The sequence below is a fragment of the Somniosus microcephalus genome, unplaced genomic scaffold, assembly GCF_052327205.1.
Source record: "Somniosus microcephalus isolate GS21.2 unplaced genomic scaffold, FLI_Smic_1.0 unresolved_chr3, whole genome shotgun sequence".
Lineage (NCBI taxonomy): Eukaryota > Metazoa > Chordata > Chondrichthyes > Squaliformes > Somniosidae > Somniosus > Somniosus microcephalus.
The window spans coordinates 23,097,176-23,114,073 of record NW_028225181.1 but is presented as its reverse complement, the minus strand read 5'-3'; positions in this window follow the sequence as shown (position 1 = coordinate 23,114,073).

Here is a 16,898-nt window from a genome sequence, read left to right as displayed (position 1 = left end):
TAGATACAGAGTAAAGCTCCCTCGACTGTCCCATCAAACACTCCAGGGCAGGTACAGCACGGAGTTAGATACAGAGTAAAGCTCCCTCTACTGTCCCATCAAGCACTCCCAGGGCAGGTACAGCACGGGTTAGATACAGAGTAAAGCTCCCTCTACACTGTCCCATCAAACACTCCCAGAACAGGTACAGCACAGGTTAGATACAGAATAAAGCTCCCTCTGCACTGTCCCATCAAACACTCCCAGAACAGGTACAGCACAGGTTAGATACAGAATAAAGCTCCCTCTACACTCTCCCATCAAACACTCCCAGGGCAGGTACAGCACGGAGTTAGATACAGAGTAGAGCTCCCTCTACACTGTCCCATCAAACACTCCCAGGGCAGGTACAGCACGGGTTAGATACAGAGTAAAGCTCCCTCTACACTGTCCCATCAAACACTCCCAGGGCAGGTACAGCACGGAGTTAGATACAGAGGAAAGCTCCCTCTACACTGTCCCATCAAACACTCCCAGGGCAGGTACAGCACGGGTTAGATACAGAGGAAAGCTCCCTCTACACTGCCCCATCAAACACTCCCAGGGCAGGGACAGCACGGGTTAGATCCAGAGTAAAGCTCCATCTACACTGTCCCATCAAACACTCCCAGGACAGGTACAGCACGGGTTAGATACAGAGTAAAAGCTCCCTCTACACTGTCCCATCAAACACTCCCAGGGCAGGTACAGCACGGGTTAGATACAGAGTAAAGCTCCCTCTACAGTGTCCCATCAAACACTCCCAGGGCAGGAACAGCACGGGTTAGATAACAGAGTAAAGCTCCCTCGACACTGTCCCATCAAACACTCCCAGGGCAGGTACAGCACGGGTTAGATACAGAGTACGCTCCCTCTACACTGTCCCATCAAACAGTCCCAGGGCAGGTACAGCACGGGTTAGATACAGAGTAAAGCTCCCTCTACACTGTCCCAACCAACACTCCCAGGGCAGTTACACCACGGGTTAGATACAGAGTAAAGCTCCTCTGCACTGTCCCATCAAACACTCCCAGGCAGTTACAGCACGGGTTAGATACAGAGTAAAGGCCCTCTACACTGTCCCATCAAACACTCCCAGGGCAGGGTACAGCACGGAGTTAGATACAGAGTAAAGCTCCCTCGACTGTCCATCAAACACTCCAGGCAGGTACAGCACGGGTTAGATACAGAGTGAAGCTCCCTCTACACTCTCCCATCAAACACTCCCAGGACAGGTTACAGTACGGGTTAGATACAGATTAAAGCTCCCTCTACACTGTCCCATCAACACTTCCAGAACAGGTACAGCACAGGTTAGATACAGAGTAAAGCTCCCTCTACACTCTCCCATCAAACACTCCCAGGCAGGTACAGCACGGGTTCGATACAGAGTAAAGCTCCCTCTACACTGTCCCATCAACATTCCAGGGCAAGTACAGTACGGGTTAGATAGAGTAAAGCTCCTCTACACTGCCCATCAAACACTCCCAGGGCAGGTACAGCACGGGTTAGATACAGAGTAAAGCTCCTTCTACACTGTCCCATCAAACACTCCCAGGGCAGGTACAGCACGGGTTAGATACAGAGTAAAGCTCCCTCTACACTGTCCCCATCAAACACTCCCAGGGCAGGTACAGCACTGAGTTGGATACAGAGTAAAACTCCCTCTACTGTCCCATCAAACACTCCCAGGGCAGGTACAGCAGGGGTTAGATACAGAGTCAAGCTCCTTCTACACTGTCCCATCAAACACTCCAGGGCAGGTACAGCACGGAGTTAGATACAGAGTAAAGCTCCCTCAACTGTCCCATCAAACACTCACAGGGCAGGTACAGCACCGAGTTAGATACAGAGGAAAGCTCCCTCGACACTGTCCATCAAACACTCCCAGGGCAGGTACAGCACGGGTTAGATACAGAGTAAAGCTCCCTCTACACTGCCCCATCAAACACTCCAGGGCAGGTACAGCAACGGGTTAGATACAGAGTAAAGCTCCTTCTACACTGTCCCATCAAACACTCCAGGGCAGGTACAGCACGGAGTTAGATACAGAGAAAGCTCCCTCTACTGTCCGTCAAGCACTCCCAGAACAGGTACAGCACGGGTTAGATACAGAGTAAAGCTCCCTCTGCACTGTCCATCAAACACTCCCAGGACAGGTACAGTACGGGTTAGGTACAGAGTAAAGCTCCTCTACACTGTCCCATCAAACACTCCCAGAACAGGTACAGCACAGGTTAGATACAGAATAAAGCTCCCTCTACACTCTCCCATCAAACACTCCCAGGGCAGGTAGAGCACGGAGTTATATACAGAGTAAAGCTCCCTCTACACTGTCCCATCAAACACTCCCAGGGCAGGTACAGCACGGGTTAGATACAGAGTAAAGCTCCCTCTACACTGTCCCATCAAACACTCCAGGGCAGGTACAGCACGGAGTTAGATACAGAGGAAAGCTCCCTCTACACTGTCCCATCAAACACTCCCAGGGCAGGTACAGCACGGGTTAGATACAGAGTAAAGCTCCCTCTACACTGTCCCCATCAAACACTCCCAGGGCAGGTACAGCACGGGTTAGATACAGAGTAAAGCTCTCTCTACGCTGTCCCATCAAACACTCCAGGGCAGGTACAGCACGGTTAGATACAGAGTAAAGCTCCCTCTACAGTGTCCCATCAAACACTCCCAGGGCAGGAACAGCACGGGTTAGATACAGAGTAAAGCTCCCTCTACACTGTCCCATCAAACACTCCCAGGGCAGGTACAGCACGGGTTAGATACAGAGTAACGCTCCCTCTACACTGTCCCATCAACACTCCCAGGGCAGTTACAGCACGGGTTAGATACAGAGTAAAGCTCCTCTACACTGTCCCATCAAACAGTCCCAGGGCAGGTACAGCACGGTTCGATACAGAGTAAAGCTCCCTCTACACTGTCTCATCAAACATTCCCAGGGCAAGTACAGTACGGGTTAGATACAGAGTAAAGCTCCCTCTACACTGCCATCAAACACTCCCAGGGCAGGTACAGCACGGGTTAGATACAGAGTAAAGCTCCCTCTACACTGTCCCATCAAACACTCCCAGGGCAGGTACAGCACTGAGTTAGATACAGAGTAAAACTCCTCTACTGTCCCATCAAACACTCCCAGGGCAGGTGCAGCACGGGTTAGATACAGAGTCAAGCTCCTTCTACACTTGTCCCATCAAACACTCCAGGGCAGGTACAGCACGGAGTTAGATACAGAGTAAAGCTCCCTCAACTGTCCATCAAACACTCACAGGGCAGGTACAGCACCGAGTAGATACAGAGTAAAGCTCCCTCTACCACTGTCCCATCAAACACTCCAGGGCAGGTACAGCACGGGTTAGATACAGAGGTAAAGCCTCCCTCTACACTGCCCCATCAAACACTCCCAGGGCAGGTACAGCACGGGTTAGATACAGAGTAAAGCTCCTTCTACACTGTCCCATCAAACACTCCCAGGGCAGGTACAGCACGGGTTAGATACAGAGTAAAGCTCACTCTACACTGTCCATCAAACACTCCCGAGCAGGTACAGCACGGGTTAGATACAGAGAAAAGCTCCTCTACACTGTCCCATCAAACACTCCAGGGCAGGTACAGCACGGAGTTAGATACAGAGTAAAGCTCCCTCTACTGTCCCATCAAGCACTCCCAGGGCAGGTACAGCACGGGTTAGATACAGAGTAAAGCTCCCTCTACACTGTCCCATCAAACACTCCCAGGACAGGTACAGTACGGGTTAGATACAGAGTAAAGCTCCCTCTACACTGTCCCATCAAACACTCCCTGAACAGGTACAGCACGGAGTTAGATACAGAGTAGAGCTCCCTCTACACTGTCCCATCAAACACTCCCAGGGCAGGTACAGCACGGGTTAGATACAGAGTAAAGCTCCCTCTACACTGTCCCATCAAACACTCCCAGGGCAGGTACAGCACGGAGTTAGATACAGAGGAAAGCTCCCTCTACACTGTCCCATCAAACACTCCCAGGGCAGGTACAGCACGGGTTAGATACAGAGGAAAGCTCCCTCTACACTGCCCCATCAAACACTCCCAGGGCAGGTACAGCACGGGTTAGATCCAGAGTAAAGCTCCATCACACCGTCCCATCAAACACTCCCAGGGCAGGTACAGCACGGGTTAGATACAGAGTAAAAGCTCCCTCTACACTGTCCCATCAAACACTCCCAGGGGCAGGTACAGCACGGGTTAGATACAGAGTAAAGCTCCCTCTACAGTGTCCCATCAAACACTCCCAGGGCAGGAACAGCACGGTTAGATACAGAGTAAAGCTCCCTCTACACTGTCCCATCAAACACTCCCAGGGCAGGTACAGCACGGGTTAGTACAGAGTACGCTCCCTCTACACTGTCCCATCAAACACTCCCAGGGCAGGTACAGTACGGGTTAGATACAGAGTAAAGCTCCCTCTACACTGTCCATCAAACACTCCAGGGCAGGTACAGCACGGGTTAGATACAGAGTAAGCTCCCTCTACAGTGTCCATCAAACACTCCCCAGGCAGGAACAGCACGGGTTAGATACAGAGTAAAGCTCCCTCTACACTGTCCATCAAACACTCCCAGGCAGGTACAGCACGGGTTAGATACAGAGTAACGCTCCCTCTACACTGTCCATCAAACACTCCAGGGCAGGTACAGTACGGGTTAAATACAGAGTAAAGCTCCTCTACACTCTCCATCAAACACTCCCAGGGCAGGTACAGCACGGGTTAGATACAGAGTAAAGCTCCTCTACACTGTCCCATCAAACACTCCCAGGACAGGTACAGCACGGGTTAGATACAGAGTAAAGCTCTCTCTACACTGTCCCTTCAAACACTCCCAGGGCAGGTGCAGCACAAGCTTCAAACACTCCCAGGGCAGGTGCAGCACAAGCTCAATACAGAGTAAAGCTCTCTCTACACTGTCCCATCAAACACTCCCAGGGCAGGTACAGCACGGGTTAGATACATAGTAAAGCTCCCTCTACACTGCCCCATCAAACACTCCCAGGGCAGGTACAGCACGGGTTAGATACAGAGTAAACGTCCCTCTACACTGCCCCATCAGACACTCCCAGGGCAGGAACAGCACGGGTTAGATACAGAGTAAAGCTCTCTCTACACTGTCCCATCAAACACTCCCAGGCCAGGTATAGCACGGGTTAGATACAAAGTAAAGCTCCCTCTACATTGTCCAATCAAACACTCCCAGGGCAGGTACAGCACGGGTTAGATACAGAGTAAAGCTCCCTCTACACTGTCCCATCAAACACTCCCAGGGCAGGTACAGCACGGGTTAGATACAGAGTAAAGCTCTCTCTCCACTGTCCCATCAAACACTCCCAGGACAGGTACAGCACGGTTAGATACAGAGTAAATTTCCCTCTACACTGTCCCATCAAACACTCCCAGGGCAGGTACAGCACGGGTTAGATACAGAGTAAGGCTCTCTCTACACTGTCCCATCAAACACTCCCAGGGCAGGTACAGCACGGAGTTAGATACAGAGTAAAGCTCCATCTACACTGCCCATCAAACACTCCCAGGGCAGGTACAGCACGGGTTAGATACAGAGTAAAGCTCCCTCTACACTGTCCCATCAAACACTCCCAGGGCAGGTACAGCACGGGTTAGATACAGAGTAAAGCTCCCTCTACACTGTCCCATCAAACACTCCCAAGGCAGGTACAGCACGGGTTCGATACAGAGTAAAGCTCCCTCTACACTGTCCCATCAAACACTCCCAGGGGCAGGTACAGCACGGGTTAGATACAGAGGAAAGCTCCCTCTACACTGCCCCATCAAACACTCCCAGGGCAGGTACAGCACGGGTTAGATACAGAGTAAAGCTCCATCTACACTGTCCCATCAAACACTCCCAGGGCAGGTACAGCACGGGTTAGATACAGAGTAAAGCTCCATCTACACTGTCCCATCAAACACTCCAGGGCAGGTACAGCACAGGTTAGATACAGAGTAAAGCTCCCTCTACACTGTCCCATCAAACACTCCCCGGGTAGCTACAGCACGGGTTAGATACAGAGTAAAGCTCCCTCTACATTGTCCCATCAAAGACTCCCAGGGCAGGTACAGCACGGGTTAGATACAGAGCAAAGCTCCCTCTACACTGTCCCATCAAACACTCCCAGGGCAGGTACAGCACGGGGTTAGATACAGAGTAAAGCTCCCTCTACACTGTCCCATCAAACACTCCCAGGGCAGGTACAGCACGGGTTAGATACAGAGTAAAGCTCCCTCTACAGTGTCCCATCAAACACTCCCAGGGCAGGAACAGCACGGGTTAGATACAGAGTAAAGCTCCCTCTACACTGTCCCATCAAACACTCCCAGGGCAGGTGCAGCACGGGTTAGATACAGAGTAACGCTCCCTCTACACTGTCCCATCAAACACTCCCAGGGCAGGTACAGCACGGGTTAGATACAGAGTAAAGCTCCCTCTACACTGTCCCATCAAACAGTCCCAGCGCAGGTACAGCACGGGTTAGATACAGAGTAAAGCCCCCTCTACACTGTCCCATCAAACACTCCCAGGGCAGTTACAGCACGGGTTAGATACAGAGTAAAGCTCCCTCTGCACTGTCCCATCAAACACTCCCCGGGCAGGTACAGCACGGGTTAGATACAGAGAAAAGCTCCCTCTACACTGTCCCATCAAACACTCCCAGGGCAGGTACAGCACGGAGTTAGATACAGAGTAAAGCTCCCTCTACACTGTCCCATCAAACACTCCCAGGGCAGGTACAGCACGGAGTTAGATACAGAGTAAAGCTCCCTCGACTGTCCCATCAAACACTCCAGGGCAGGTACAGCACGGAGTTAGATACAGAGTAAAGCTCCCTCTACTGTCCCATCAAGCACTCCCAGGGCAGGTACAGCACGGGTTAGATACAGAGTAAAGCTCCCTCTACACTGTCCCATCAAACACTCCCAGAACAGGTACAGCACAGGTTAGATACAGAATAAAGCTCCCTCTACACTGTCCCATCAAACACTCCCAGAACAGGTACAGCACAGGTTAGATACAGAATAAAGCTCCCTCTACACTCTCCCATCAAACACTCCCAGGGCAGGTACAGCACGGAGTTAGATACAGAGTAGAGCTCCCTCTACACTGTCCCATCAAACACTCCCAGGGCAGGTACAGCACGGGTTAGATACAGAGTAAAGCTCCCTCTACACTGTCCCATCAAACACTCCCAGGGCAGGTACAGCACGGAGTTAGATACAGAGGAAAGCTCCCTCTACACTGTCCCATCAAACACTCCCAGGGCAGGTACAGCACGGGTTAGATACAGAGGAAAGCTCCCTCTACACTGCCCCATCAAACACTCCCAGGGCAGGGACAGCACGGGTTAGATCCAGAGTAAAGCTCCATCTACACTGTCCCATCAAACACTCCCAGGACAGGTACAGCACGGGTTAGATACAGAGTAAAAGCTCCCTCTACACTGTCCCATCAAACACTCCCAGGGCAGGTACAGCACGGGTTAGATACAGAGTAAAGCTCCCTCTACAGTGTCCCATCAAACACTCCCAGGGCAGGAACAGCACGGGTTAGATACAGAGTAAAGCTCCCTCGACACTGTCCCATCAAACACTCCCAGGGCAGGTACAGCACGGGTTAGATACAGAGTAACGCTCCCTCTACACTGTCCCATCAAACAGTCCCAGGGCAGGTACAGCACGGGTTAGATACAGAGTAAAGCTCCCTCTACACTGTCCCAACCAACACTCCCAGGGCAGTTACACCACGGGTTAGATACAGAGTAAAGCTCCCTCTGCACTGTCCCATCAAACACTCCCAGGGCAGTTACAGCACGGGTTAGATACAGAGTAAAGCTCCCTCTACACTGTCCCATCAAACACTCCCAGGGCAGGTACAGCACGGAGTTAGATACAGAGTAAAGCTCCCTCGACTGTCCCATCAAACACTCCCAGGGCAGGTACAGCACGAGTTAGATACAGAGTGAAGCTCCCTCTACACTCTCCCATCAAACACTCCCAGGACAGGTACAGTACGGGTTAGATACAGATTAAAGCTCCCTCTACACTGTCCCATCAAACACTTCCAGAACAGGTACAGCACAGGTTAGATACAGAGTAAAGCTCCCTCTACACTCTCCCATCAAACACTCCCAGGGCAGGTACAGCACGGGTTCGATACAGAGTAAAGCTCCCTCTACACTGTCCCATCAAACATTCCCAGGGCAAGTACAGTACGGGTTAGATAGAGTAAAGCTCCCTCTACACTGCCCATCAAACACTCCCAGGGCAGGTACAGCACGGGTTAGATACAGAGTAAAGCTCCTTCTACACTGTCCCATCAAACACTCCCAGGGCAGGTACAGCACGGGTTAGATACAGAGTAAAGCTCCCTCTACACTGTCCCATCAAACACTCCCAGGGCAGGTACAGCACTGAGTTGGATACAGAGTAAAACTCCCTCTACTGTCCCATCAAACACTCCCAGGGCAGGTACAGCAGGGGTTAGAAACAGAGTCAAGCTCCTTCTACACTGTCCCATCAAACACTCCAGGGCAGGTACAGCACGGAGTTAGATACAGAGTAAAGCTCCCTCAACTGTCCCATCAAACACTCACAGGGCAGGTGCAGCACCGAGTTAGATACAGAGGAAAGCTCCCTCGACACTGTCCCATCAAACACTCCCAGGGCAGGTACAGCACGGGTTAGATACAGAGTAAAGCTCCCTATACACTGCCCCATCAAACACTCCCAGGGCAGGTACAGCACGGGTTAGATACAGAGTAAAGCTCCTTCTACACTGTCCCATCAAACACTCCAGGGCAGGTACAGCACGGAGTTAGATACAGAGGAAAGCTCCCTCTACTGTCCCGTCAAGCACTCCCAGAACAGGTACAGCACGGGTTAGATACAGAGTAAAGCTCCCTCTGCACTGTCCCATCAAACACTCCCAGGACAGGTACAGTACGGGTTAGGTACAGAGTAAAGCTCCCTCTACACTGTCCCAACCAACACTCCCAGAACAGGTACAGCACAGGTTAGATACAGAATAAAGCTCCCTCTACACTCTCCCATCAAACACTCCCAGGGCAGGTACAGCACGGAGTTATATACAGAGTAAAGCTCCCTCTACACTGTCCCATCAAACACTCCCAGGGCAGGTACAGCACGGGTTAGATACAGAGTAAAGCTCCCTCTACACTGTCCCATCAAACACTCCCAGGGCAGGTACAGCACGGGTTAGATACAGAGTAAAGCTCTCTCTACGCTGTCCCATCAAACACTCCCAGGGCAGGTACAGCACGGGTTAGATACAGAGTAAAGCTCCCTCTACAGTGTCCCATCAAACACTCCCAGGGCAGGAACAGCACGGGTTAGATACAGAGTAAAGCTCCCTCTACACTGTCCCATCAAACACTCCCAGGGCAGGTACAGCACGGGTTAGATACAGAGTAACGCTCCCTCTACACTGTCCCATCAAACACTCCCAGGGCAGTTACAGCACGGGTTAGATACAGAGTAAAGCTCCCTCTACACTGTCCCATCAAACAGTCCCAGGGCAGGTACAGCACGGGTTCGATACAGAGTAAAGCTCCCTCTACACTGTCTCATCAAACATTCCCAGGGCAAGTACAGTACGGGTTAGATACAGAGTAAAGCTCCCTCTACACTGCCCATCAAACACTCCCAGGGCAGGTACAGCACGGGTTAGATACAGAGTAAAGCTCCCTCTACACTGTCCCATCAAACACTCCAGGGCAGGTACAGCACTGAGTTAGATACAGAGTAAAACTCCCTCTACTGTCCCATCAAACACTCCCAGGGCAGGTGCAGCACGGGTTAGATACAGAGTCAAGCTCCTTCTACACTGTCCCATCAAACACTCCAGGGCAGGTACAGCACGGAGTTAGATACAGAGTAAAGCTCCCTCAACTGTCCCATCAAACACTCACAGGGCAGGTACAGCACCGAGTTAGATACAGAGTAAAGCTCCCTCTACACTGTCCCATCAAACACTCCCAGGGCAGGTACAGCACGGGTTAGATACAGAGTAAAGCTCCCTCTACACTGCCCCATCAAACACTCCCAGGGCAGGTACAGCACGGGTTAGATACAGAGTAAAGCTCCTTCTACACTGTCCCATCAAACACTCCCAGGGCAGGTACAGCACGGGTTAGATACAGAGTAAAGCTCACTCTACACTGTCCCATCAAACACTCCCCGAGCAGGTACAGCACGGGTTAGATACAGAGAAAAGCTCCCTCTACACTGTCCCATCAAACACTCCAGGGCAGGTACAGCACGGAGTTAGATACAGAGTAAAGCTCCCTCTACTGTCCCATCAAGCACTCCCAGGGCAGGTACAGCACGGGTTAGATACAGAGTAAAGCTCCCTCTACACTGTCCCATCAAACACTCCCAGGACAGGTACAGTACGGGTTAGATACAGAGTAAAGCTCCCTCTACACTGTCCCATCAAACACTCCCAGAACAGGTACAGCACGGAGTTAGATACAGAGTAGAGCTCCCTCTACACTGTCCCATCAAACACTCCAGGGCAGGTACAGCACGGGTTAGATACAGAGTAAAGCTCCCTCTACACTGTCCCATCAAACACTCCCAGGGCAGGTACAGCACGGAGTTAGATACAGAGGAAAGCTCCCTCTACACTGTCCCATCAAACACTCCCAGGGCAGGTACAGCACGGGTTAGATACAGAGGAAAGCTCCCTCTACACTGCCCCATCAAACACTCCCAGGGCAGGTACAGCACGGGTTAGATCCAGAGTAAAGCTCCATCTACACCGTCCCATCAAACACTCCCAGGGCAGGTACAGCACGGGTTAGATACAGAGTAAAAGCTCCCTCTACACTGTCCCATCAAACACTCCCAGGGCAGGTACAGCACGGGTTAGATACAGAGTAAAGCTCCCTCTACAGTGTCCCATCAAACACTCCCAGGGCAGGAACAGCACGGGTTAGATACAGAGTAAAGCTCCCTCTACACTGTCCCATCAAACACTCCCAGGGCAGGTACAGCACGGGTTAGATACAGAGTAACGCTCCCTCTACACTGTCCCATCAAACACTCCCAGGGCAGGTACAGTACGGGTTAGATACAGAGTAAAGCTCCCTCTACACTCTCCCATCAAACACTCCCAGGGCAGGTACAGCACGGGTTCGATACAGAGTAAAGCTCCTCTACACTGTCCCATCAAACATTCCCAGGGCAAGTACAGTAAGGGTTAGATAGAGTAAAGCTCCCTCTACACTGCCCATCAAACACTCCCAGGGCAGGTACAGCACGGGTTAGATACAGAGTAAAGCTCCTTCTACACTGTCCCATCAAACACTCCCAGGGCAGGTACAGCACGGGTTAGATACAGAGTAAAGCTCCCTCTACACTGGCCCATCAAACACTCCAGGGCAGGTACAGCACTGAGTTGGATACAGAGTAAAACTCCCTCTACTGTCCCATCAAACACTCCCAGGGCAGGTACAGCACGGGTTAGATACAGAGTCAAGCTCCTTCTACACTGTCCCATCAAACACTCCAGGGCAGGTACAGCACGGAGTTAGATACAGAGTAAAGCTCCCTCAACTGTCCCATCAACCACTCACAGGGCAGGTACAGCACCGAGTTAGATACAGAGTAAAGCTCCCTCTACACTGTCCCATCAAACACTCCCAGGGCAGGTACAGCACGGGTTAGATACAGAGTAAAGCTCCCTCGACACTGTCCATCAAACACTCCCAGGACAGGTACAGTACGGGTTAGATACAGAGTAAAGCTCCCTCTACACTGTCCCATCAAACACTCCCAGGGCAGGTACAGCACGGGTTAGATACAGAGTAAAGCTCCTTCGACGCTGTCCATCAAACACTCCCAGGGCAGGTACAGCACGGGTTAGATACAGAGTAAAGCTCACTCTACACTGTCCCATCAAACACTCCCCGGGCAGGTACAGCACGGGTTAGATACAGAGAAAAGCTCCCTCTACACTGTCCCATCAAACACTCCAGGGCAGGTACAGCACGGAGTTAGATACAGAGTAAAGCTCCCTCTACTGTCCCGTCAAGCACTCCCAGGGCAGGTACAGCACGGGTTAGATACAGAGTAAAGCTCCCTCTACACTGTCCCATCAAACACTCCAGGGCAGGTACAGCACGGGTTAGATACAGAGTAAAGCTCCCTCTGCACTGTCCCATCAAACACTCCCAGGGCAGGTACAGCACGGGTTAGATACAGAGTAAAGCTCCCTCTACACTGTCCCATGGAACACTCCCAGGGCAGGTACAGCACGGAGTTAGATACAGAGTAGAGCTCCCTCTACAATGTCCCATCAAACACTCCCAGGGCAGGTACAGCACGGGTTAGATACAGAGTAAAGCTCCCTCTACACTGTCCCATCAAACACTCCCAGGGCAGGTACAGCACGGAGTTAGATACAGAGGAAAGCTCCCTCTACACTGTCCATCAAACACTCCCAGGGCAGGTACAGCACGGGTTAGATACAGAGGAAAGCTCCCTCTACACTGCCCCATCAAACACTCCCAGGGCAGGTACAGCACGGGTTAGATCCAGAGTAAAGCTCCATCTACACTGTCCCATCAAACACTCCCAGGGCAGGTACAGCACGGGTTAGATACAGAGTAAAAGCTCCTCTACACTGTCCCATCAAACACTCCCAGGGCAGGTACAGCACGGGTTAGATACAGAGTAAAGCTCCCTCTACAGTGTCCCATCAAACACTCCCAGCCCAGTGCAGGAACAGCACGGGTTAGATACAGAGTAAAGCTCCCTCTACACTGTCCCATCAAACACTCCCAGGGCAGGTACAGCACGGGTTAGATACAGAGTAACGCTCCCTCTACACTGTCCCATCAAACACTCCCAGGGCAGGTACAGTACGGGTTAGATACAGAGTAAAGCTCCCTCTACACTGTCCCATCAAACAGTTCCAGAACAGGTACAGCACAGGTTAGATACAGAGTAAAGCTCCCTCTACACTCTCCCATCAAACACTCCCAGGGCAGGTACAGCACGGGTTCGATACAGAGTAAAGCTCCCTCTACACTGTCCCATCAAACATTCCCAGGGCAAGTACAGTAAGGGTTAGATAGAGTAAAGCTCCCTCTACACTGCCCATCAAACACTCCCAGGGCAGGTACAGCACGGGTTAGATACAGAGTAAAGCTCCTTCTACACTGTCCCATCAAACACTCCCAGGGCAGGTACAGCACGGGTTAGATACAGAGTAAAGCTCCCTCTACACTGGCCCATCAAACACTCCCAGGGCAGGTACAGCACTGAGTTGGATACAGAGTAAAACTCCCTCTCCTGTCCCATCAAACACTCCCAGGGCAGGTACAGCACGGGTTAGATACAGAGTCAAGCTCCTTCTACACTGTCCCATCAAACACTCCAGGGCAGGTACAGCACGGAGTTAGATACAGAGTAAAGCTCCCTCAACTGTCCCATCAAACACTCACAGGGCAGGTACAGCACCGAGTTAGATACAGAGTAAAGCTCCCTCTACACTGTCCCATCAAACACTCCCAGGGCAGGTACAGCACGGGTTAGATACAGAGTAAAGCTCCCTCGACACTGTCCAATCAAACACTCCCAGGACAGGTACAGTACGGGTTAGATACAGAGTAAAGCTCCCTCTACACTGTCCCATCAAACACTCCCAGGGCAGGTACAGCACGGGTTAGATACAGAGTAAAGCTCCTTCGACACTGTCCCATCAAACACTCCCAGGGCAGGTACAGCACGGGTTAGATACAGAGTAAAGCTCACTCTACACTGTCCCATCAAACACTCCCCGGGCAGGTACAGCACGGGTGAGATACAGAGAAAAGCTCCCTCTACACTGTCCCATCAAACACTCCAGGGCAGGTACAGCACGGAGTTAGATACAGAGTAAAGCTCCCTCTACTGTCCCGTCAAGCACTCCCAGGGCAGGTACAGCACGGGTTAGATACAGAGTAAAGCTCCCTCTACACTGTCCCATCAAACACTCCAGGGCAGGTACAGCACGGGTTAGATACAGAGTAAAGCTCCCTCTGCACTGTCCCATCAAACACTCCCAGGGCAGGTACAGCACGGGTTAGATACAGAGTAAAGCTCCCTCTACACTGTCCCATGGAACACTCCCAGGGCAGGTACAGCACGGGTTAGATACAGAGTAAAGCTCCCTCTACATTTTCCCATCAAACACTCCCAGGGCAGGTACAGCACGGGTTAGATACAGAGTAAAGCTCCCTCTACACTGTCCCATCAAACACTCCCGGGCAGGTACAGCACAGGGTTAGATACTGAGTAAAGCTCCCTCTGCACTGTCCCATCAAACACTCCCAGGGCAGGAACAGCACGGGTTAGATACAGAGTAAAGCTCCCTCTACACTGTCCCATCAAACACTCCCAGGGCAGGTACAGCACGGGTTAGATACAGAGTAAAGCTCCCTCTACACTGTCGCATCAAACACTCCCAGGGCAGGTACAGCACAGAGTTAGATACAGAGTAAAGCTCCCTCTGCTATCCCATCAAACACTCCCAGGGCAGGTACAGCACGGGTTCGATACAGAGTAAAGCTCCCTTTGCACTGTCCCATCAAACACTCCCAGGGCAGGTACAGCACGGAGTTAGATACAGAGTAAAGCTCCCTCTACACTGTCCCATCAAACAGTCCCAGGGCAGGTACAGCACGGGTTCGATACAGAGGAAAGCTCCCTCTACACTGTCCCATCAAACACTCCCAGGGCAGGGACAGCACGGGTTAGATACAGAGTAAAGCTCCCTCTACACTGTCCCATCAAACACTCCCAGGGCAGGTACAGCACGGGTTAGATACAGAGTAAAGCTCCCTCTACACTGTCCCATCAAACCCTCCCACGGCAGGTACAGCACGGGTTAGATACAGAGTAAAGCTCCATCTACATTGTCCCATCAAACACTCCCAGGGCAGGTACAGCACGGGTTAGATACAGAGTAAAGCTCCCTCTACACTGCCCCATCAAACACTCCCAGGGCAGGTACAGCACGGGCTGGATACAGAGTAAAGCTCCCTCTACACTGTCCCATCAAACACTCCCAGGGCAGGTTCAGCACGGAGTTGGATACATACAGCACGGGTTAGATACAGAGTAAAGCTCCCTCTACACTGTCCCATCAAACACTCCCAGAGCAGGTACAGCACGGGTTAGATACAGAGTAAAGCTCCCTCTACACTGTCCCATCAAACACTCCCAGGGCAGGTACAGCATGGGTTAGATACAGAGTAAACCTCCCTCTACACTGTCCCATCAATCACTCCCAGGCCAGGTGCAGCACGGGTTAGATACAGAGTAAAGCTCCCTCTACATTGTCCCATCAAACACTCCCAGGGCAGGGACAGCACGGGTTAGATACAGAGTAAAGCTCCCTCTACATTGTCCCATCAAACACTCCCAGGGCAGGTACAGCACGGGTTAGATACAGAGTAAAGCTCTCTCTACACTGTCCCATCAAACACTCCCAGGGCAGGTACAGCACGGGTTAGATACAGAGTAAAGCTCCCTCTACACTGTCCCATCAAACACTCCCAGGGCAGGTACAGCACAGGTTAGATACAGAGTAAAGCTCCCTCTACACTGTCCCATCAAACAGTCCCAGGGCAGGTACAGCACGGGTTAGATACAGAGTAAAGCTCCCTCTACACTGTCCCATCAAACACTCCCAGGGCAGTTACAGCACGGGTTAGATACAGAGTAAAGCTCCCTCTACACTGTCCCATCAAACACTCCCAGGGCAGTTACAGCACGGGTTAGATACAGAGTAAAGCTCCCTCTACACTCTCCCATCAAACACTCCCAGGGCAGGTACAGCACGGGTTAGATACAGAGTAAAGCTCCCTCTACACTGTCCCATCAAACACTCCCAGGGCAGGTACAGCACGGGTTAGATACAGAGTAAAGCTCCCTCTACATTGTCCCATCAAACACTCCCAGGGCAGGTACAGCACGGGTTAGATACAGAGTAAAGCTCTCTCTACACTGTCCCATCAAACACTCCCAGGGCAGGTACAGCACGGATTAGATACAGAGTAAAGCTCCCTCTACACTGTCCCATCAAACACTCCCAGGGCAGGTACAGCACAGGTTAGATACAGAGTAAAGCTCCCTCTACACTGTCCCATCAAACAGTCCCAGGGCAGGTACAGCACGGGTTAGATACAGAGTAAAGCTCCCTCTACACTGTCCCATCAAACACTCCCAGGGCAGTTACAGCACGGGTTAGATACAGAGTAAAGCTCCCTCTACACTGTCCCATCAAACACTCCCAGGGCAGTTACAGCACGGGTTAGATACAGAGTAAAGCTCCCTCTACACTCTCCCATCAAACACTCCCAGGGCAGGTACAGCACGGGTTAGATACAGAGTAAAGCTCCCTCTACACTGTCCCATCAAACACTCCCAGGGCAGGTACAGCACGGGTTAGATACAGAGTAAAGCTCTCTCTACACTGTCCCATCAAACACTCCCAGGGCAGGTACAGCACGGGTTAGATACAGAGTAAAGCTCCCTCTACACTGTCCCATCAAACACTCCCAGGGCAGGTACAGCACAGGTTAGATACAGAGTAAAGCTCCCTCTACACTGTCCCATCAAACAGTCCCAGGGCAGGTACAGCACGGGTTAGATACAGAGTAAAGCTCCCTCTACACTGTCCCATCAAACACTCCCAGGGCAGTTACAGCACGGGTTAGATACAGAGTAAAGCTCCCTCTACACTGTCCCATCAAACACTCCCAGGGCAGTTACAGCACGGGTTAGATACAGAGTAAAGCTCCCTCTACACT